This window comes from Protopterus annectens, chromosome 5.part0 (genome assembly GCF_019279795.1).
Source record: "Protopterus annectens isolate FY-2018-M chromosome 5.part0, PAN1.0, whole genome shotgun sequence".
Taxonomy (NCBI): Eukaryota; Metazoa; Chordata; order Ceratodontiformes; family Protopteridae; genus Protopterus; species Protopterus annectens.
Genome location: NC_056735.1, coordinates 575834963 through 575855388, shown reverse-complemented (window position 1 = coordinate 575855388; position 20426 = coordinate 575834963).

Genomic DNA, 20426 nt, shown 5'->3' with positions numbered 1-20426 from the left:
GATTCCTCTTGAAGAGAGTCAATGAGGGACTCTGCCTAACCTGGACTGGGATTTTATTCCAGAGTGAAGGGAGCTTCTGGGTTATGAATCTGTCCCTCCAGCATGTCCTATTTATTTCAGTGCTGAGGTTCAAGTCTCTCGAGCGTAGCTCAATGGGATTTGGATTTTCTGAGGTGCAGCATGTCCATTAATTCCGGGTTGGACATGGCTTTATATGTCAGGCACAGATCGCCTCTGAACAGGCGGTATGCCACTGAGTAGAGCTGGAGTTTCTTTAACCGGGCAGCATATGGCATCTGTTTGAGCCCTTTGATCCTCTTGGTGAGGTACTTTTGGGGTCTTTCCAGTTGCTGTAGGTGTCTGGTAAGGTACATCCCAAAAGGGGCATTGTACTCAATTATGGGCCTGATGAGGGATGAGTAAAGAGTCACGATGACCTCCCCTGATCTAGATGTGAATCCCTTCATGATTAGGTGGGCTATATAAAATGTTTTTCTATCCACTTTGGCCACGTGGTTGTCAAATGAGAGATTACTATCAACTTGGGTCCCCAGGTCCCGAATTACTTCTTCTGTACTTAATGGATTTCCACCTATGTGGTAATTTGTGGGCACTTTGTTTTTGCCAAAGGGGATGACTATACACTTTTTGGCATTTAGCTTGAGGCCATGGCTCTGGCACCAGTTGTCTGTTTCTATGAGGCCCTTTTGGAGGATGCTTGTGTCGGCTGGAGAGTCAATTATGGCGCCCAGTTTGCAGTCATCTGCGAACTTGGTCAGCCACAGTCCTTCCGTGTTGGCCTGTACCTCCGAGAAATATATACCGAACAAGAGAGGTCCCAGGACTGAGCCTTGTGGGACACCACTTGTAACTGGTTTGGAGTCTGACATGGCTCCAGCAATTCTAACCATGTGGGTTCTGTCCTTGAGCCAGTTTGCAATCCATCTAGTGACATAGGGGTTTATATTTAAGCTGGTGAGCTTATCTATAATGCCCGAGTGGGGTATTGTATCGAAGGCTTTTGCGAGGTCCAGGTAGGCTGTGTGGACCACCTTCCCTCGTCAATGGCCTTGTTGACTGTTTCAAAGAAATCAACCAGGTTTAAGAGGCAGGATCTGCCCTTAACAAAGCCGAACTGGGTAGGATCCAGTATTTGTAGGTCCCCAATATCTTTATTTATGAGGTCCATGATGATCCTTTCCATAGCTTTGCAGACCAAGCTAGTCAGGCTTATGGGGCGATAGTTTCCAGGATCCGTTGAGGCACCACCTTTATGGAGAGGGACCACTGTTGCTGTACGCCACTCTTTGGGCACATATCCTGTAGTAAGGCTGAGATTGAACAGTAGTTTTATGTTTGGGTTTAGCTCTTCTTTGAGTTCATGTAGGACGCAGTCCGGGACACCATCTGGTCCCATTGATGCTGTGTGTTTTGCTTTGGAGAGGGCGGCTCTTACCTGAGCATCTGAGATGACAGGGGGGAAGCACTCTGCTGGGATAGATATTTGCCCTTTTGGTGGGGAGAGGGGGGAGAAGTTTGCGCTGAACCTGTCAGCTAGGATGTTGGCAATGTCTGTGGGTTTGGTGTATTTTTTGTCATTTTGGACTAATTCTGAGCATATCTGGGAATTACCACCCAGGCTCCTAACATAACTAAAGAAAGCCTTGTGATTATCCTTAGTGTCCTGTGCAATTTTTCTCTCGAAGCTGGCCTTAGACAATTTTATGTGTGCCCGTTATTTTTTGCTAATACTGATCAGTGATGCCTTCCCTTTTTGGGATTTTGCTTTATCATTTAGTAGCTTCCTCCTTCTATTGTATAGTTTGTTTATGGCTGGGGTCCACCAGACAGGACGTCTGCCTTTGGAGGATTGGGTCTTGGTTTTATTTGGGATCGCATGATCCATGCATTCCTGAAGGTGTTCATAGAATGCGTTTATAAAGGATTCTGTGGTCTGGGCCGTATTTTCCACAGGCCCGGGGGCTTTGAAGGATTCCACCTCAGTTTTGAGGAGTGTAAAATTTGCTTTAGAGAAGTTTTTCACTGTGGTTTTCTGGGCAGGGGATGGGGTCGGGATGTGAATATCCAGTGAGATTAGTTTATGGTCTGATCTTACCAGTGAGGGATACACTTCTGGTCTGGAGCATAGAGTCCCCATGTTGGTGATGATCAGGTCCAGTATGTTTTCCCCTCTTGTGGGAGTGGTAACAAGTTATTCCATAGCATTTGAGTTTATAAATTCTAGGAACCTTTGGGCTAGGGTGTTGGAGCTAGAGTAATGCTCCCAGTCTATGTTTGGGTAGTTGAAGTCGCCCAATATAATGGTGTTTAGAGAGACCTTCATATTTTCCAGTGTTCTCAGGAAGGCCGAGTGGGGTTCCTGGGTTTGGGAGGGTGGTCTGTAGCAGGCTATAAACTGGAAGGCAGTTTTATCCACTGTTAGTTGCACATGGATAGTCTCTGATGCGTCATGCTTTGCCACCAACCTGGAGGTGTGGGTATCTTTGATAAATATCGATACTCCCCCTCCTTTTGTGGTTCGGTCCAAGTTTTGGGGCCGAAAAGCATGGTATGAGGTATAACCTGGTAGTGCTGGGGTGTTCTCGGGAGCCCTGAACCAGGTTTCTGTTACTGCACAGATATCGATGTTCTCCATGCTAAGGAGAGTTTCGAGTGCGTGCATCTTGAGGTTTAGACTTCTGGCGTTGAGTAGCATTACTCTTAGTTTCTTATCCCTTGTGTTACCTATGGAGGTGGGTTTGTCTTTTGAGCCTTGCCTAAAAAGGCACTATGGGGGCAGCAAGAGCCTTTGCCAATATCCGAAAGCCCAGGGGTGACAGGTGCAAGCCGTCCCTAGCGAAGCATCGTGGCTTGTCGAGCATATCATCCCAAGCTGACAGGCATTGAATCCCCTTTGAATGACACCAGTACTTAAGCCAATTGTTGAAATTGATCATCTTGTCTTCATATTGTGGCATCATTCTTGGTGAGGGTAAGATGCTACTCAAGGTCAGGGTCATACCGGCCTGGGCTACATGCTCAGAGAGCTCCTTTATGTCTCTTTTCATGTAGTCCAGGGAGGTACGTCTCAAGTCATTCACACCAGCATGGACAACGACTGAGTCATATTTGTACTTGCCTTGGAGTGACCTGAGTGCTTGTGTTATGTGGCAGATCCTAGCGCCCGACAGGCTGCTCACCATGACCCTCTCCTTGTTCAGCCTGGTGAGCAGGACGTCAGTGTGCCTGACGATAGAGTCACCTATTACAAGTGTATCAGGTGTGTTGTTTAGTCTTAAGGGCTGTGACTGTTTGACAAACTGGCTTTGTGAGATATGTGTTGCACGTGTTTTGTTTTGGGGTACCGGCTGCTTGGGTGTCTGCTTTAGAGGTCTCTGCTGCTTCGGCAGATCTTTATTTAGAGCCTCCGAGTATGTTTTTGTGTGATTATGGTTTGCTGTCGTGGTAGGTCTATGTGAGGCTGGAATTGTAGTGAGTGTGGTTTCCTTCTCCTCCTGACTGGTTATGCCAGTACTGAGTTGAGAGAGCTTGGCCTCCAGTTTGGCTATATGATTGCATCTCTCACATGTGTTGGAATTTGTTGGGAGGAGGAGAGGGTTGTCTGTGTACATGAGGCAGTTGTAACATTGCCTCAAAATTCCCATATTCACCAGCTGGACCGGAGAGGAGATTGACAACTGACCTTTGGACATGCTAGAATAATATTGGGAATTCCTTAATAATTGAAAACCAGGGCCAGTGGGGAGTGAGGGTGTAGTGCTTTTAATTTTTAGTGCTGACTTATATATTCTGAACTATCTTGGTCAACAGTAGCCAGAGATATCTTTGCGTTGAATGCTCAACATTATTTGGTGTTAGTAGACTCTTATTCAAAGATTGACCTACTTCCCAACCTAGCTTTCAGTACTGTCATTACTATGTTGAAGTGACATTTTTCTGTCCATGGTAGTCTGCACAGAGTTATTTCTGACAATGGTTCACAGTTTACTACTCAGCAGTTCAAGAGATTCACAGAAAAGTGGGACTTTGTTCATATTAAAAGTAGTCCTGAATACCCTCAATCAAATGGTTTGGGTGAACGTGCAGTTCAAAGTGCAAAACAGCTGTTAGAAAAATCCATACGTGACAATGCTGATGTTTTTTTTCAACTTATTAAATCTCAGAAACATTCCTCATGATTAATATCTTGGTTCACCTGCCTAGAGACATATGTCGAGACAAACCAGAACTATACTACCAATCAGCAGTAATTATTTGGTTCCATGTGCTAAAAACAACAAAGCAGTAAAAGTCCAACTGTTGAAGAAGCATTTGTCCCAGAAGTCTTACTATGATAAAACCAGCAAACTGCTCCATTCTTTGCCAAAAGAGGAGATAGTAAGGATTCAGACTTCAGAAGGTTTCAATTGCATCGGATTTGTGAAAAGTTTGTGTTAAGAGCTAAGATCGTACATTGTGGAATCACAAGGAGTGAAATTCAGATGAAATCAGAAGCATTTGTTAACAGCGTCCAAACCAGTGTTACAGTATCTTGCCTGTGACAAGGACTCTAGTTCTGAGTGACTTGTCTAATGTTCCTCTTCCAGAGGACATTCCATCAGCAATCCCCATTCCTGAGAAAAACCCTGAGACTCCTCAATCGAACATTCTCCAGTGACTGTTCCTGTTGCTAAACCCAGTTTTAACTATTATGTCACAAGATCAGGTCACACCTCGTAACCTACTTCCAGATACACGGCAACCTGGGCATGACTGTTGATTTTCTTTATTAGTGTTTGTATAATTGCATGCCTATTCAGATGTTGTTGTTTATATGAGACAGCTCAGTAAAGAGGGAGTATGTAGATCAGTGTGTGTGATATACCTTTAAGAAGCTTTACAGTGAGTCAGCAGTGCATATAAGTACTGAGCACGTGCAAGCAAGAGTGACACTTTGAGTAAGCAGCCAGAGTGTGAGCATGCAAGCATGTAATCAGTCAGTTAGATAGTTTGTCTAAATTTATTGTTCCTGCCATTCATCCTGATGTATTTGTGTACAATAATCTACTTAAATGAACATCTAAGCCTCAACATCTTCTTAATGCACATAAGAAGAGTGACAGACATGACATCATCAGTGTGGGGTAAAGCAGTTGTTTAAGTTAAAAGTAATAGAGGATTCCCCTCCCAATGTAATTGTAAACATTACAACTGTGGTGGATGTAATTCATACATAACAGTATACAGACATGCACTCATAGTATGCAGTCATTGCTGGTTCTGATCACCAACCTATCTGTCTGCACAAGCTGCAGGATGTTGTCTTGACTGCATGTGCCACAGGAGAAGTTTTGCTACAAAATTGAGATACGGTGCATTGGAAGGTATTACATTATCTTATTTCTGCAAAACATATGAGTACCTTTAAACTGATTGAAAAAAGTGGTATGATCTGTCTGATATCACAAAATATTGTATGATAGGGTTTTTTTCAGTGCTTGGCACAGGTATGGGAGAACCAAACCCTTTAAGTGCAAGAGTAGTCCAGGGTAAGAGACCTCTTGTGAGATATAGTACTCAGTCTCCAGGTACTTTATCTAGTAGTGAAATTTGCATGACAAAGAAACAGAAGCTTTGCCAAAGAGCTGATAATCAGATTATAGCTGTTTATAAGACTAAAGAGGTTTCCATGGCAAACAGTATTCTGCAGACAGCTAATTCTTGTGATTTTTTTCACATACATGGCAATAGTATGAGGTTGGCTGTAGATCTTTCTTTTCAGAGAATGATGAAGAATCCGATGAGGATAATGATGATTTCCTAGTTGACAATTTCTCCAGTCCCTCAGACTTTTTGGAAGGTGAGCCTGAACTTAAATCCAAACAAGTATTCATTTTTCTTCAGAAGATTGATAGATAGATTCAGTGATGTTTTTGCTTTTGGGAGCAGTCATGAACCTTGCCAGAGCTGATCAGGGAATATAACCTTATAGAAAATGTGATGTCCAATTCTGTGGCGATCCTCCTGTCCCTTACCTTCCTTGGAAGATGATTTTAAAGCTGCAGGACATGAGTATCTATTCCAGCAGTCCCTAAAACGACTCAGGGAAAAAATAGGGTCTCCTTGGATATTACAGGTCTCTTTTTTCATTTGAGTGCTGAGCCAGTAGTCTCCTCAGCTGCCTGCTCAAATAAAAAGGTCTTGGCTTCATCTATTCCAACACTCCATGATAAAGAGGGAAATTGTTAGGTCTTCAGGACAAAAGGATGTCTCTTTCTAATAATCTAGCCTTCAGAATGTTAAATTATCAAGGTTATATGTGGATGTTTATTCTACAGTGTGCATACAGTCTGGATGATTTTGCTGCATCCTTACCTGCAGAGCAAAAGTCATGTATGAATGAAATTGTTTCAAATTTGACTCAGGTTTCAAATCATGCTTTAAGAATTGCACTTGAATGTACAGATACAGTCTTGAGAAATGCGTATTTAATCAGAACTTTTCTGATTATTTTAAATTTTCAAATGCACCTTTAAGTTCTAAATTGCTGTTTGAAACAGCCCTCTGTTGCACAGATTCTCAGACAGTGGGAGTGACAGAGGCAAATTAATGCATGTGGTATCTAGTATGTTTCATGTACCCAAGTTCTTCCCAAACAAGGCATCTTCCTTCAAGGGGCAAAACAAACAAAAATCCCAGCCAAACAATAGTCAGGGATCCAAAAGGCAATGGCAGGAGGATACGTCTTCAAAACCTATCATGGGAGGGGGGAACTTTCTGAAAAAAGGATCAGCCCTCTGCAAATCAATGACTATGTCAAGTCACAGATCAGTTGTCTTTCTTCTCTTCCTTTTCCCCATCTCTCATTCTCAACCCTGAAGCATGGGTCCAAATAGTCTCAGATAAATTGGTTCTGAGAATGACTTGGAGAGGATACACTTGGCAGTGGATAGAAAATGCTTTCCCTTTCATGGGTATTCCTCCACTCCCACGAGAACAGACAAAACTGTTTCCTGTATTGCTCCATCAGATGGTAGTAGGAGGGTGTCATAGAACCAGTGCCTGTGATACATAATGACAAAAAATTTTACTCCAGAATCTTTTTTCTATCAATAAAAGTACATTCCTGGAGACCCATCCTAGATTTATCATTTTATCACCTTTTTAAAAGTTCCAAAATTCAAAATGCTCATCCTACAGTCAGTACCAGTGATACTTCTTGACTACAGTTCATAATAACTCTCGATCTTAAAGATGCTTATCATATTCCAATTGCTCCCAATTTCAGGAAATGTTTGAGATTTGCTGTGCCAGGCTTACTTTATTTTTTTTCTGCATTACCCTTTGGGCGATCTACTGCATCTCAGTATTTACAAAGTATCTGGACCCAGTGGTTGCCTATTTTAGAAACCTAGGCATCCACATTTTTCCCTGTTTAGATGACTTGTTGATTTATTTAGATTCTGTATCTTGGTGCATGCAGTCTTTGGACAAGGTTACATCTCTCCTTTCTCACCTGGGCTTCAAACTGACCCTTCAAAAGTCCTTTCTCATACCCTGTCAATGAGTTGTTTTTCCTGTGGCATTGGGGAGACACAGTAAAACAGATGGCTTTCCTGCCAGAGGACAAAGTTCTGTCCTATAAGGGCAAATAAGGGCATTTTCTTCATCTGTTTGTTCTCGACATGGCCTCAATAAGAGAGTAAAGAGAGTTCCACAAAATTCTAGGCCTCCTAGCATCAACAATCCTTGTGACACCTTGTCCAAGGACTCCAAGGATCTTATAGGTTCATAGGTTCATACTAGGCTATCTGCCCTAGGGCATTTATAAGCCTAGCCAAAGTGTGTTTGGCTTTTGCCACCCATTTTAAAATAATTTTGCTATGCCCTTTTTCGAGGTTAGTATACTGTGCCTCTGTCTAACAGTGGCACAGAAGTGATACCCGGGGTAAACCTATGATCTTCCATCCACTCATCAAGATTCCTCTTGAAGAGAGTCAATGAGGGACTCTGCCTAACCTGGACTGGGATTTTATTCCAGAGTGAATGGAGCCTCTGGGTTATGAATCTGTCCCTCCAGCATGTCCTATTTATTTCAGTGCTGAGGTTCAAGTCTCTTGAGCACGTAGCTCGATGGGATTTGGATTTTATGAGGTGCAGCATGTCCATTAATTCCGGGTTGGACATGGCTTTATACGTCAGGCACAGATCGCCTCTGAGCAGGCGGTATGCCACTGAGTAGAGCTGGAGTTTCTTTAACCGGGCAACATATGGCATCTGTTTGAGCCCTTTGATCCTCTTGGTGAGGTACTTTTGGGGTCTTTCCAGTTGCTGCAGGTGTCTGGTAAGGTACATCCCAAAAGGGGCATTGTACTCAATTATGGGCCTGATGAGGGATGAGTAAAGGGGCACGATGACCTCCCCTGATCTAGATGTGAATCACTTCATGATTAGGTGGGCTATATAAATGTTTTTCTAACCACTTTGGCCATGTGGTTGTCAAATGAGAGATTGCTATCAACTTGAGTCCCCAGGTCCCTAATTACTTCTTCTGTACTTAATGGATTACCACCTATGTGGCAATTTGTGGGCACTTTGTTTTTGCCAAAGGGGATGACTATACACTTTTTGGCATTTAGCTTGAGGCCATGGCTCTGGCACCAGTTGTCTGTTTCTATGAGGCCCTTTTGGACGATGCTTGTGTCGGCTGGAGTGTCGATTATGGCGCCCAGTTTGCAGTCATCTGAAAACTTGGTCAGCCACAGTCCTTCCGTGTTGGCCTGTACCTCCAAGAAATATATACCGAACAAGAGAGGTCCCAGGACTGAGCCTTGTGGGATGCCACTTGTAACTGGTTTGGAGTCTGACATGGCTCCAGCAATTCTAACCATGTGGGTTCTGTCCTTGAGCCAGTTTGCAACCCATCTAGTGACATAGGGGTTTATATTTAAGCTGGTGAGCTTATCTATAATGCCTGAGTGGGGTATTGTATTGAAGGCTTTTGCAAGGTCCAGGTAGGCTGTGTGGACCACCTTCCCCTTGTCAATGGCCTTAGTGACTGTTTCAAAGAAATCACCCAGGTTTAAGAGGCAGGATCAGCCCTTAACAAAGCCAAACTGGGTAGGATCAAGTGTCTGTAGGTCCGCAATATCTTTATTTATGAGGACCATGATGATCCTTTCCATAGCTTTGCAGACCAAGCTAGTCAGGCTTATGGGGCGATAGTTTCCAGGATCCATTGAGGCACCACCTTTGTGGAGAGGGACCACTGTTGCTGTACGCCACTCTTTGGGTTCATATCCTGTAGTAAGACTGAGATTGAACAGTAGTTTTATGTTTGGGTTTAGCTCTTCTTGGAGTTCATATAGGACGCAGCCCAGGACACCATCTGGTCCCATTGATGCTGTGTTTTTTGCTTTGGGGAGGGCAGCTCTTACCTGAGCATCTGAGATGTCGGGGGGCAGCACTCTGCTGGGATAGATATTTGCCCTTTTGGTGGGGAAGGGGGGGAGAAGTTTGCGCTGAACCTGTCAGCTAGGATGTTGGCAATGTCTGTGAGTTCGGTGTATTTTTTGTCATTTTGGACTAATTCTGAGCATATCTGGGAATTCCCACCCAGGTTCCTAACATAACTAAAGAAAGCCTTGTGATTATCCTTAGTGTCCTGTGCAATTTTTCTCTCGAAGCTGGTCTTAGACAATTTTATGAGTGCCTGTAGTTTTCTGCTAATACTGATAAGAGATGCCTTCCCTTTTTGGGATTTTGCTCTATCATGTAGTAGCTTCCTCCTTCTGTTGTATAGTTTGTTTATGGCTGGGGTCCACCAGACAGGGCGTCTGCCTTTGGAGGATTGGGACTTGGTTTTATTTGGGATTGCATGATCCATGCATTCCTGAATGTGTTCATAGAATGCGTTTATAAAGGATTCTGCGGTCTGGGCCGTATTTTCTACAGGCCCGGGGGCTTTGAAGGATTCCACCTTGGTTTTGAGAAGTGTGAAATTTGCATTAGAGAAGTTTTTCACTGTGGTTTTCAGGGCAGGGGGTGGAGTCGGGATGTGAATATCCAGTGAGATTAGTTTATGGTCTGATCTTACCAATGAGGGATACACTTCTGGTCTGGAGCATAGAGTCCCCCTGTTGGTGATGGTCAGGTCCAGTATGTTTTCCCCTCTTGTGGGAGTCATAACAAGATCTGCCTTAGGTCCCCTTCTTTTTAACATATTCATAAATAAACTTCCCCAACAATACCTCATGCCACCCTAGTCCAGTATGCAGACAACTCAAACATAGTCTGCTCTGCACCTAACCCCCATATTCTACAACAAATGACCCAAACAGCCTTCTCTACTATAGAATCCTAGCTTCACAAAAATCATCTCTCCTTAAATACCAAAAAAAATAAACTTAGTTGTTTACTCCTAAAAAGAACATGGCTATTAATAGACAAGAGTTCAACATCCTCTCACTGAACTCAATAAAAATTTAACTTGTAGCTAGTACCAAACTGTTAGGAATCATAATAGGTGACAATCTAAAATTAGATTTATATACCCAATCCAACATATCAAAAACCCATAAAAAACTGGGGCTACTTTACAGGCACAATACATTTCTCTCCTCATCAATGAAACAAGCCTTAGCCCTCTCTTATATACTTTCCTCCTTAACCTACAGTGCTCTCTTATTATTTAACCTGCAGTCCTCCTTGAAACAAAAATTAGAGTCCTGCTACAACAAGACTGCCAAATTCGCCTCTACCTCTCATCATTCTACCCATAACTGTATAGCCTTGAGAAATCTCCAATGGCTTGAATTCCCACGTTACCCAATACTGCTGCAGCTTATCACCTCTCTTAAACTTATTTACAAACCATAAGACTGCCCTGCACTCAGCTCCTTATTTTCCCTTTACTCCCCACCTAGGCCACTATGACCAGAAAATCAAAACCTACTACAAATTCACAAACCCAACCTATCTCCAAGTAAAATCCTATACAGCTGGACCATTGCTAGATCCTGGAATATTCTCCCCTCTCATGTCTGTTCTGAACAACATCCCACCAACTTCAAAACTGCCCTACACAAGTACCTGCTCTCTAATTGGATTTGTAACTGCTCCACCCAAACTGACACCATCACTTAACTCCTTTTCCCCAGACCCAGTATTGTTTCTTCTTAATTATATAACCATCATAAATTCATAATCCTCCAGTAGAATTACCCCAGTACTTTCTTCAATCATCTCTATAGTATAGCTCCTGTACATAGCTTAGGCTTACCTCCTACTAAGTATAACCATATGAAGCTTCTGTCTCTATTTTTTCTCTGGTTCTCTTACTCTTCCTCCACACACATAATTTTACTTGGAAATTAAAGCAGGTACCATTTTCTAATTTGCCAACCTTGCTTAGTGTAACCTACTTTTCCTTATACTTTTATTATTGTTCAAATTGTCTTATTTTGTTTTTTTCTGTATCTATTATTCTTTGACATTTATGTATTATAAGAATGTAATGTTATGCATGTTTAACTTTGAAAATAATGTTATGTTTTGTAAAGTGTTTTATAATAAGTTAGTACTATATGTGCTAAATGCTAGTATTGCTTATAACTGTAATCTGCTAGAAACTAGCATTTATGTTCAATGTGTATTATTATCTTGGAGCTTTGAGCTTTTCTGCCTGGGCCTCCGCTGAAAATGGACATGTATCTAGTCGGACAATCCCGGTCAACAAATGTAAAATAAAATAAAATAAATAAATAAATAAATAATTGTAAACTTTTTAACCCCTTGTTGTTGCTGTTGTTGTTACTATGTATTGGAGCTTTTCTCCCTGGGCCTCCACTGAAAATGGACTCTTTTAGCCCAGTGGACTTTCCTGGTAAACAAATGTCAATAAATAAATAAAATAAAAATTAGCCAGACTACACATGATAAAAAGTCTGTGGTATTTGAAAAATAGTTGAACCCAGCACCTTCATCCCTTGGATTTTCAGGTATCATTACTGGGATTTGTGAAAAAGGAACTCCAGCAGTGGCAGGATCAGTTCTCAGTGAATCCAGAGCTTCATTTCTGTCTTCAGACCCCAGTCCAATCTGTCCAGATGGAGTCTTCAGAGTTTGTGTCGGGAACAGTATACGCCAAAGCACATAAGCATAAAAGAGATGCTGGTGGTGGTTCATGTCTTAAAAGTTCCTCACCACTTATGGACTCCAGATCCTATTCTATTGGTCACAGACAACACTATTGTGATATAGTACCTGAATGAACAATGGATACTAGGTCATACCCTGTTTGCTGACTCGTAATGATGGCCTTGGAGCTGCCTCTGTAGCATTCTCTTAATCTTCAGGCCTCATCCATTCAATCAGAGCAAATCACAGTATTAAACAGACTAAACAGATCCTTGACAGACCCTCTCAAGTGGAAGCTTAATGTAGAGTTCTTCCAGGATGTGATCCAGATGTGGGGAGTACCTCAAGTAGGTCTGTTTGCCTACTTGTAAAACAGACAGATGAAAACATTCTGCTCAAGACAGCCATGCAGCCATGCTTGGAAGACAGAAGCTCTGTCATTTCCGTGGTCAGAAATGTTCCTGTATGCATTTCCACCCTTTCCAATGATTCCCAAGGTACTTTTTAAGGATTTGTAAAGAACTGCCAAAGACCATTGTAGTAACCCTCTTTTGGCTCAGGCAAAGCTTGTTCTCCCTTTTAGTGGAATTGGTCAAGGGCAATTACCACAAGCTTCCACACAGACTGGATCTGCTCACACAGCATCAGGGGTAAATGGTACAGCCAGACATAGAGAAATTGCAGCTGACAGCCTGTTTTTTTTATATTGATACATTTTAGGCACTTGTTATATGAAGATATATAGCATGTGTTTAAGGAGACAAGAAAACCTGTGACTAGAAAATGTTAAGCTTATAAGTGGAAAATGTTTCTCAGTGGTGCCTAGCCAATAACAGAGGTCCCAAAAGGGTTTCAATCCCTCAATTTTTTAAATATTTGCTTGAGCTACTTAGACTGTTTTTCATATGCTTCTATCAAAGTGCATCTTCTAGCCATCTCAGCTTATTCATAGGTCCATAGGTGTTTACTAGGCTAACGACCACAAGGGTCTTTTTAAGGCTGGCCATGCATCCCAGATCTCTGACAATTTCTGATACCCTTGATAAGTGTAAGCATGGGCCTGGGAGATGAACTATTTATAGGTCACCTGAGTCCATTAGAGACATAGGTGCCAAACCAGATTCCCTTATTTCATCTCTTTTTGTGGTTACGCATTTATGAAAGGAGTGTTGCACATGAGACCTCCTTGAAAGCAAATTCCTCATCACTGGGATCTCAACTTTGTTCTTGAAAACTTGGTCTTACCTCCTTTTGAACCTGCCACTCAGGCTGATATATGGTTCATTACTTGGAAGACTGGTTTACTGATTACTGTGACATCTGCAAGGTGAGTTTCTGAGCTGAAAGCTCTAATAGTGGGCCAACCCTATCTGATTTTCACAAGGACAGAGTTGTGTCATGCATTAATCCATGGTTCATGACTAAAGTTGATCTGAATTTATCTTGAATCATGCTATCAATCTACCAGTGCTCTATCCTGATGCAAAAAACAAGGGAGGAAAGATTCTACATAGCTTGAATGTGCACAGGCAACTCAGGTACTACTTTAACATGCCCACAGGCAGCTCAAGTACTACCTTGACAGAACAAGCCTTTTAGGAATGCTAAACAGCTGTGTGTCCCTTATATAGGGGCTACACAAAGTCAACATGTCTGTAAGCAAACTATTGCATGATAGTTGTCCTCTGCTATTTTTTCTGGTACTCCCACCATGGTAAATCTCTTCCAGACAAGGTTAAGACTCACTCGTCCAGGGCCTTATCCTTGTCTAGAAGGTTAAGACTCACTCAACTAGGGTCTTAACATCTTCAATGACATATCAGAAAAGGGTGGACTCCTGAAGCATTCTGGAGGCAGCAACCTGGTCTGCTGTCCATATCTTCACAAAGCACTTTAAACTGGATTCCTTTTCAAGGTCCAGAGCAGGCTTTGCTAGGACCATTCTCCAGTGCCTCCACGATCCTTATCCTTCCAAATCCCAGGTAGGGTAAGCTTTGGGAATCCGCCCAAAAGGCCACTGAGGCAGTGGGAATGATGAACATATTGCAGTAATGCAGTTACGTAGGGCCTACATACCTGTAATGGTAGAAGTTCAAATTCCTCACTGCAGCACCCATCTACCAACCCCAGGTTGTGCATAACTGCAGTGGGTTTCAACCTGTTTGATACTTTTGTTGTATTATATGGTATTGTGACTGGCTGTGGATTTACTGTTGTTAGATGATTCTGGCTTCATGTAATTCTTCTCCTTTGTGGATCAAAAAAAAATGAACTTTAACTTCCTGTCACAGCTGAAGGGTTCTCTCTCAGGATATACTCAGCCAATCAGCTGTCACAGGAAGTGAGAGAGAGAGATGAGTCTGAGATTTTGATAACTGACCAGTACTGGGTTTGGTTACCTTGACAGATAAATCAAAATTCCACTGATGTAGTAAGAACATATTTTTTTTACGTTTACACGTAAGTAGGACTTGCGCTTTCATACTGCAAGTAAAGCACCTGTTGTGCTCTGAGACAGAAATGAGGAAGAACTGGTGCATATGCTTAACAATGGAAGTCATAGTTAAGCAAACTGAACTGAATGGGTAAATAACATGGTAACATTCATGGAGCCATACAAACTGAGAATTAACACACACACACACACACACACACACACACACACACACACACACACACACACACATACACGCACACACACACGCACACACACACACACACACACACACACACACACACACACACACACACGCACATGTGAATTACATGTGTATATACAAGAGTCCGATGGCATAATGGTTAAGTTCTTTGCCTCCCATGCACAAGATATATGTTTGATCCTGACTTTCAGCCAATGCCTGTTTGGAATTTGCATGTGCTTCCTGTGTCTCTGTGGGGTTTCTCCTACCTCTGAAAAAACATGCTGAGTACTTCCATCTCAAACTCACCAATGAATGGAGCAGCACTGACTCTACATGGTGCCTTATAGGGGAAGAGTTGTACAAACCAACCACACTTTGGGCATCTACTGTGGTACACAGTATCCTCAAGATAGGAGAACACAGATTAAGGACTGTACACTGTGGCAGAGCTAGCCACTCGATGGTGTAAATAGCTGATTCAGTCATGTTGACTAGCATTGGTAGTTATCAGTGATAAGTGGATGGAACTCTGACCTAGGCCACTACCCATGGTGCAAAGGTCAGCAACTAACATGAACACAGCTTGGAAGAGAATGATATAGATGAAGGAGGAGGCATCCTTTGTATCCACTTGGCTCAGGATCCAGAATTCACTCCTCTGGAGGAGGAAATAGTGGGAACTGTGGTGAGAGAGCCTTCAGAAGGCAGTGAAGGATATAATCAGAATTAGACTCATGGCAATCAGACTCATTGTAATGACAGGGCAATATTCATAGGATGACATGAACTGGTATGACAGACAGAACAGGATATAAGGACTGCTTGTGTCCACATGGGTAGAGATACAGGAATAAAGAAGGAGAGACCATTCTAGACCTCTGAAAGAGAGACAGTCACAAAATCACATACAAGAGTAGCCAACATGCAACTCAGGTAGAGTTCCTCTTAAGGAAAGGGCAGTGGGGTAGAATTGCAAAGACGTCCCCAGTGAAACACAAGGCAGGTTGAAGACCTGGAAGTTGAATGGAGAGAAAGTACAACAACTTTTCAAGGAATTACTCAGGGCTCAAGCTCTACAAGAAGAGGAGGAAATAGGTGGAGTTGAAGAAGAATGGCAGTGCCTCAAAACAGCATGTGTGAGGACTACATATGTGGCTGAGCCATGCATGGAAATACGCTACATAAGAAAAGCTGGTAGTGGAATGCAGAAGTCCAGGAAATCATCAAAAGAAAGAAGGAGTGCAGAAAAAAAATAAGTTGTCTAACAAAGAAGTTAAGAAAGAAGGGCATTGGAGGCACTCTACCAGCTTCTTAAAAGTGACTGAGTAGGTGGCACAAAGAAACTATATCAGGTTACAAGATAAAGAAGGAGAGGTAAAGAAGATAGTCAGGCACACTTCATAAGGGATGCCAGCAACAACCTTCTCACCAGTCCACAGGACATCAAAGGCAGATGGAAGGAGTTTTTCCAGCAGCTTCTGAATGAAGAAAACCTCTCAGAAGTTGTACAAACCTATTCCAGAATCAGTCTACAATGAAAGAAGAAGTGTAGCCCACCGTAGAAGAAGTAAGAATAGCAATTAGGAAAATTAAGTCAGGGCAGCAGTCCCAGATGAGGTCACAGCAGATATGATAAAGATGCTGAGTGAGATTGGAGCGAAATGTCTCCTGAATGTACACATAACAGTGTGGAGAGAAAGTTGTATCCCATATGATTGGAGAATAAGCATACTGATGGCAGTGTACAGGAACAAAGGGGACATCCACAACTGTGGGCAGTACAGAGGCATCAAACTCTTGTCACATTACATGAAAGTTCTGGAGAGGGTGACTGATAAACAGATATGGAGAGCAGTAGTGTAAGATGGGAGGTGAGCAGTTTGGATTCAGATCAGGATGCAGCACAACTGACCAAATGATTGCAGTGAGGCAGATAGTTGAAAAGAAGCTAGAGATGAGGGAAGAGTCCAACTGGACATTCCTAGACTTGTAGAAAGCATATAACAAGGTCCCAACAAAACAGATTTGGTCAGTACTGTGGTTGTTTAAAGCCCCAGATACATTGGTAGAATTAATGCAGGCTATGTACAAGGCCCCAATGGCTCAAGTATGAACAGTGTTCAGTCACACAGAAAGATTCCAAGTGGGATTGGGGTTTGCACCAGAGTTCAGCTCTGAGCCCAGCGCTGCTCATACTAGTGATGGACTACATTAGCAAACAGGTCTGAAGGGACAGTTCAACAAAGTTGCTGTATGCAGACAATGTGGCATTACAGACAAACTCTAAGCATGAACTTCAGCAAAGGATAGTGGAATGGAATGCAAAACTGAAGGCACATAGGATGAAACTAAACACAGATAAGACAGTGGTAATGGCAGCAAATTGTGGAAATCAAAAGAAGCTGAGAATTGAGAAGGAAGGGAAGATAGTACAACAGGTAAATAGTTTCAGGTATCTGGGGGGATGGTTAAGGAGAAGGGAAGTCTGAATGAAGAGGTCAAAGCTAGAATCAGATGGGATGCAGCCAACTGGCATAGAGTGTCAGGTGTAGTCTATTACAGAAGAATGCCAAAGAAGCTGAAACATTAGGAGTACAAGACAGTGGTGCAACCAGTACTACTGTATGACACAGAAACCTAGGCAATAAAAGCAGAACTGATTAGGAAGCTAGAGGTGATGGAAATTAAGTGTCTGAGAAGGGTTGTTGGATGCATACTATGGGACTGATAAAATGAGGACATATGAACAGAAGCCAAAGTAGAAGCCTGAATTGCAGAAAAGATCAAAGAGGACAGATTATGGTGATTCGGACACATGCAGAAAATAAGAAGACAATCTGGTGAAGAAAAGATTTTGGACAGACAGGAAGAAGGTAAGAGGACACAAGGATGTCCAGCAAAGAGGTGGATAGATTGTGTGAAAGAAGATCTGAAATAGTCAGGTAAGAGTGGCAAAGAAGGCAGGTGTGTGGCATTGAATCGAGAAGTTTGGTGACAGTTAACATGATACTATGACCCCATGTAGAAAATGGAAAAAAGAGGGCTGATGATGAGCAGGTATACCCAACAACACATGTTACATAATGCAATCATCCCTGTGATTGTAGAAACACAATCATGCACAATGCGTAGATACTCCTGGATTCACACTAGTGACTTACTAAGCCAACACGCTACAGAACATTATATTATTTCCTCTTGCCACAGGAAAAGGCTTACTATTAGCTTGAGACAAAGCACATTTTAAAAGATGGCCTCATCAGTGTTTAACAAAACAGTTGTCTGTGTTAAAATGGAGAGAAAGTAGTGAAAGAGCCCTATCTGGCTATACATGTATACATCAGATATGTGGTGACACCATTCTTATCTACATGTACATTAACACACTAACACAACTGAGTATGGAGTAATGTCTGGTTTCATACTGACTACCTAGCTAAGATTACAAGCTAGAGGATATTGTATGAATTTCAAGCAACATACAAGATATTTATTTACAAAATGACAGCGAACATTTGAAAGGATAACATTACTACTGATTTCATATCTTGGTGTGTGCACTAAAAAGGACTGAAATTGATAGGAGAGCACACTACCATTGCAAAGTTACACATCATATCTATAGAATAAATATATATATATATATATATATATATATATATATATATATATATATATATAAATATATATATATATATATATATATATATATATATATATATATATATATATATATATATATATATATATATATATATATGTATATATATATATATATATATATATATATATATATACATATACAAGAGAGACACATACACAATCCCAGTAGTTATTCACTACTACACAATCTAGCAAACACAGTATCACCCAAAAGCACCACAGAGGGGAGTCTTAATGAGAGCATGAAGCACAGCACATTTGAAAGTATGACCTCATCAGTGTGTAGTAGAACAAATGTTGGTGATAAAGTGTAAGAACCGTATGTGAGAGCACTCTCCCAGTGTAAATGTTTCTCCTCAGTAGAAGTGTACAGATCAGATTTGTTGTTGAAACCATATGTACCTGATACTAGACATCAATTATACACACACACACACACACACACACACACACACACACACACACACACACACACACACACACACACACACACACACACACACACACACACACACATCCTCAGCCACCTACTTATCTAGTTTTATATCCTATTTAACACAGCATCAGCCACATTTGCCACAGGAAATGTTTGATTCCAGCAATAACAGAGTCACCTTTTGAAAGGATTACCGCATCGGTGTGTGTGTTGCTGAGAAGATATTAGTTTTAAAAGTGTAAGAAACTAATGTAGGAGCTCTCTCCCATTACAAATGCTTCTGCTGAGTGGAAGTGTACACATCATATCTGTTGTTGAAACCATATGTACCTGATACTAGTCACTCTCCCTACACACACACACACACACACACACACACACACACACACACACACACACACACACACACACACACACACACACACACACACACAAACACACACTGTACTTCAAAACTGTTGGATTGACACCACCTACTTATCTAGTTATATATCCTATTGAACACAGTATCCACCGCAATTGCCACAGGAAATGTTTGACTCCACCATTGAGAGATTGACCTTTTGTTATCACATCAGTGCGTGTGTTGCTGAGAAGATGTTAGGGTTAAAAATATGTGGGAGCACTCTCCCAGTGCAAATGTTTCTTCTGAGTGGAAGTATACACATCATATCTGTTGCTAAAGCCATACCTTCCTTCCGCTAGGCATACACATAAGTCAAAGGTGGTGGATTTGTACAACCATCCTATCTAATTACAGTCTAAAGTACACAGTATCAACAACAAGCACCACAGGAGAAGTCTAATAATTATACTGAGATACTACCCATTTGAAATGATGACATCTTCAATGTGTTTCACAGAACGCATTTTGGCTAAAAATGTAACAGATTATTGGGGAGTCCTCTTCAAGTGAAAATATCTCTTATAAGTGATAGCTATTTTAATGGAGCTGATCCTACCTGACAGTGTACACACATAAACACAGTCATAGTATTTATGCAATGCTCAATTCAAACCATCTACCTAATTACACAATCTAGACAACTTGATATCAATTGCAAGCACCAAAGGAGAAGTCTGACTACAGACCCTAAGATGGTACTCTTTTGAAAAGATGACTTCATAAGTGTGTTGCAGAAAAAATGTTTGTGATAAAAGTGGAAGAAATTGGTGGTGGAGCCATTTCCCAGTTTAAATGTTTATCCTGAGTGGAAGCATACATATCAGATGTATGGGTGAATCTAGTCCTATCTAGCACTACAGGCACACACACACACACGCACGCACGCATGCACGCACGCACGCACGCACGCACACACACACACACACACACACACACACACACACTCTCTCTCTCTCTCTCTCATGATAATCAGTCACTGCTCAGTTTCAGCACCTACCTGTTTAATTACACTAGATCTAAAGTACAATGTATCAGATGCAAGTGCCACAGGAGATGTCTGACTTTATATGTGTGATAATGCACATTTGTAATGATTACCACATCAGTGTGTTGCAGGGTAGCTAGTGTGCATTACAGGTTT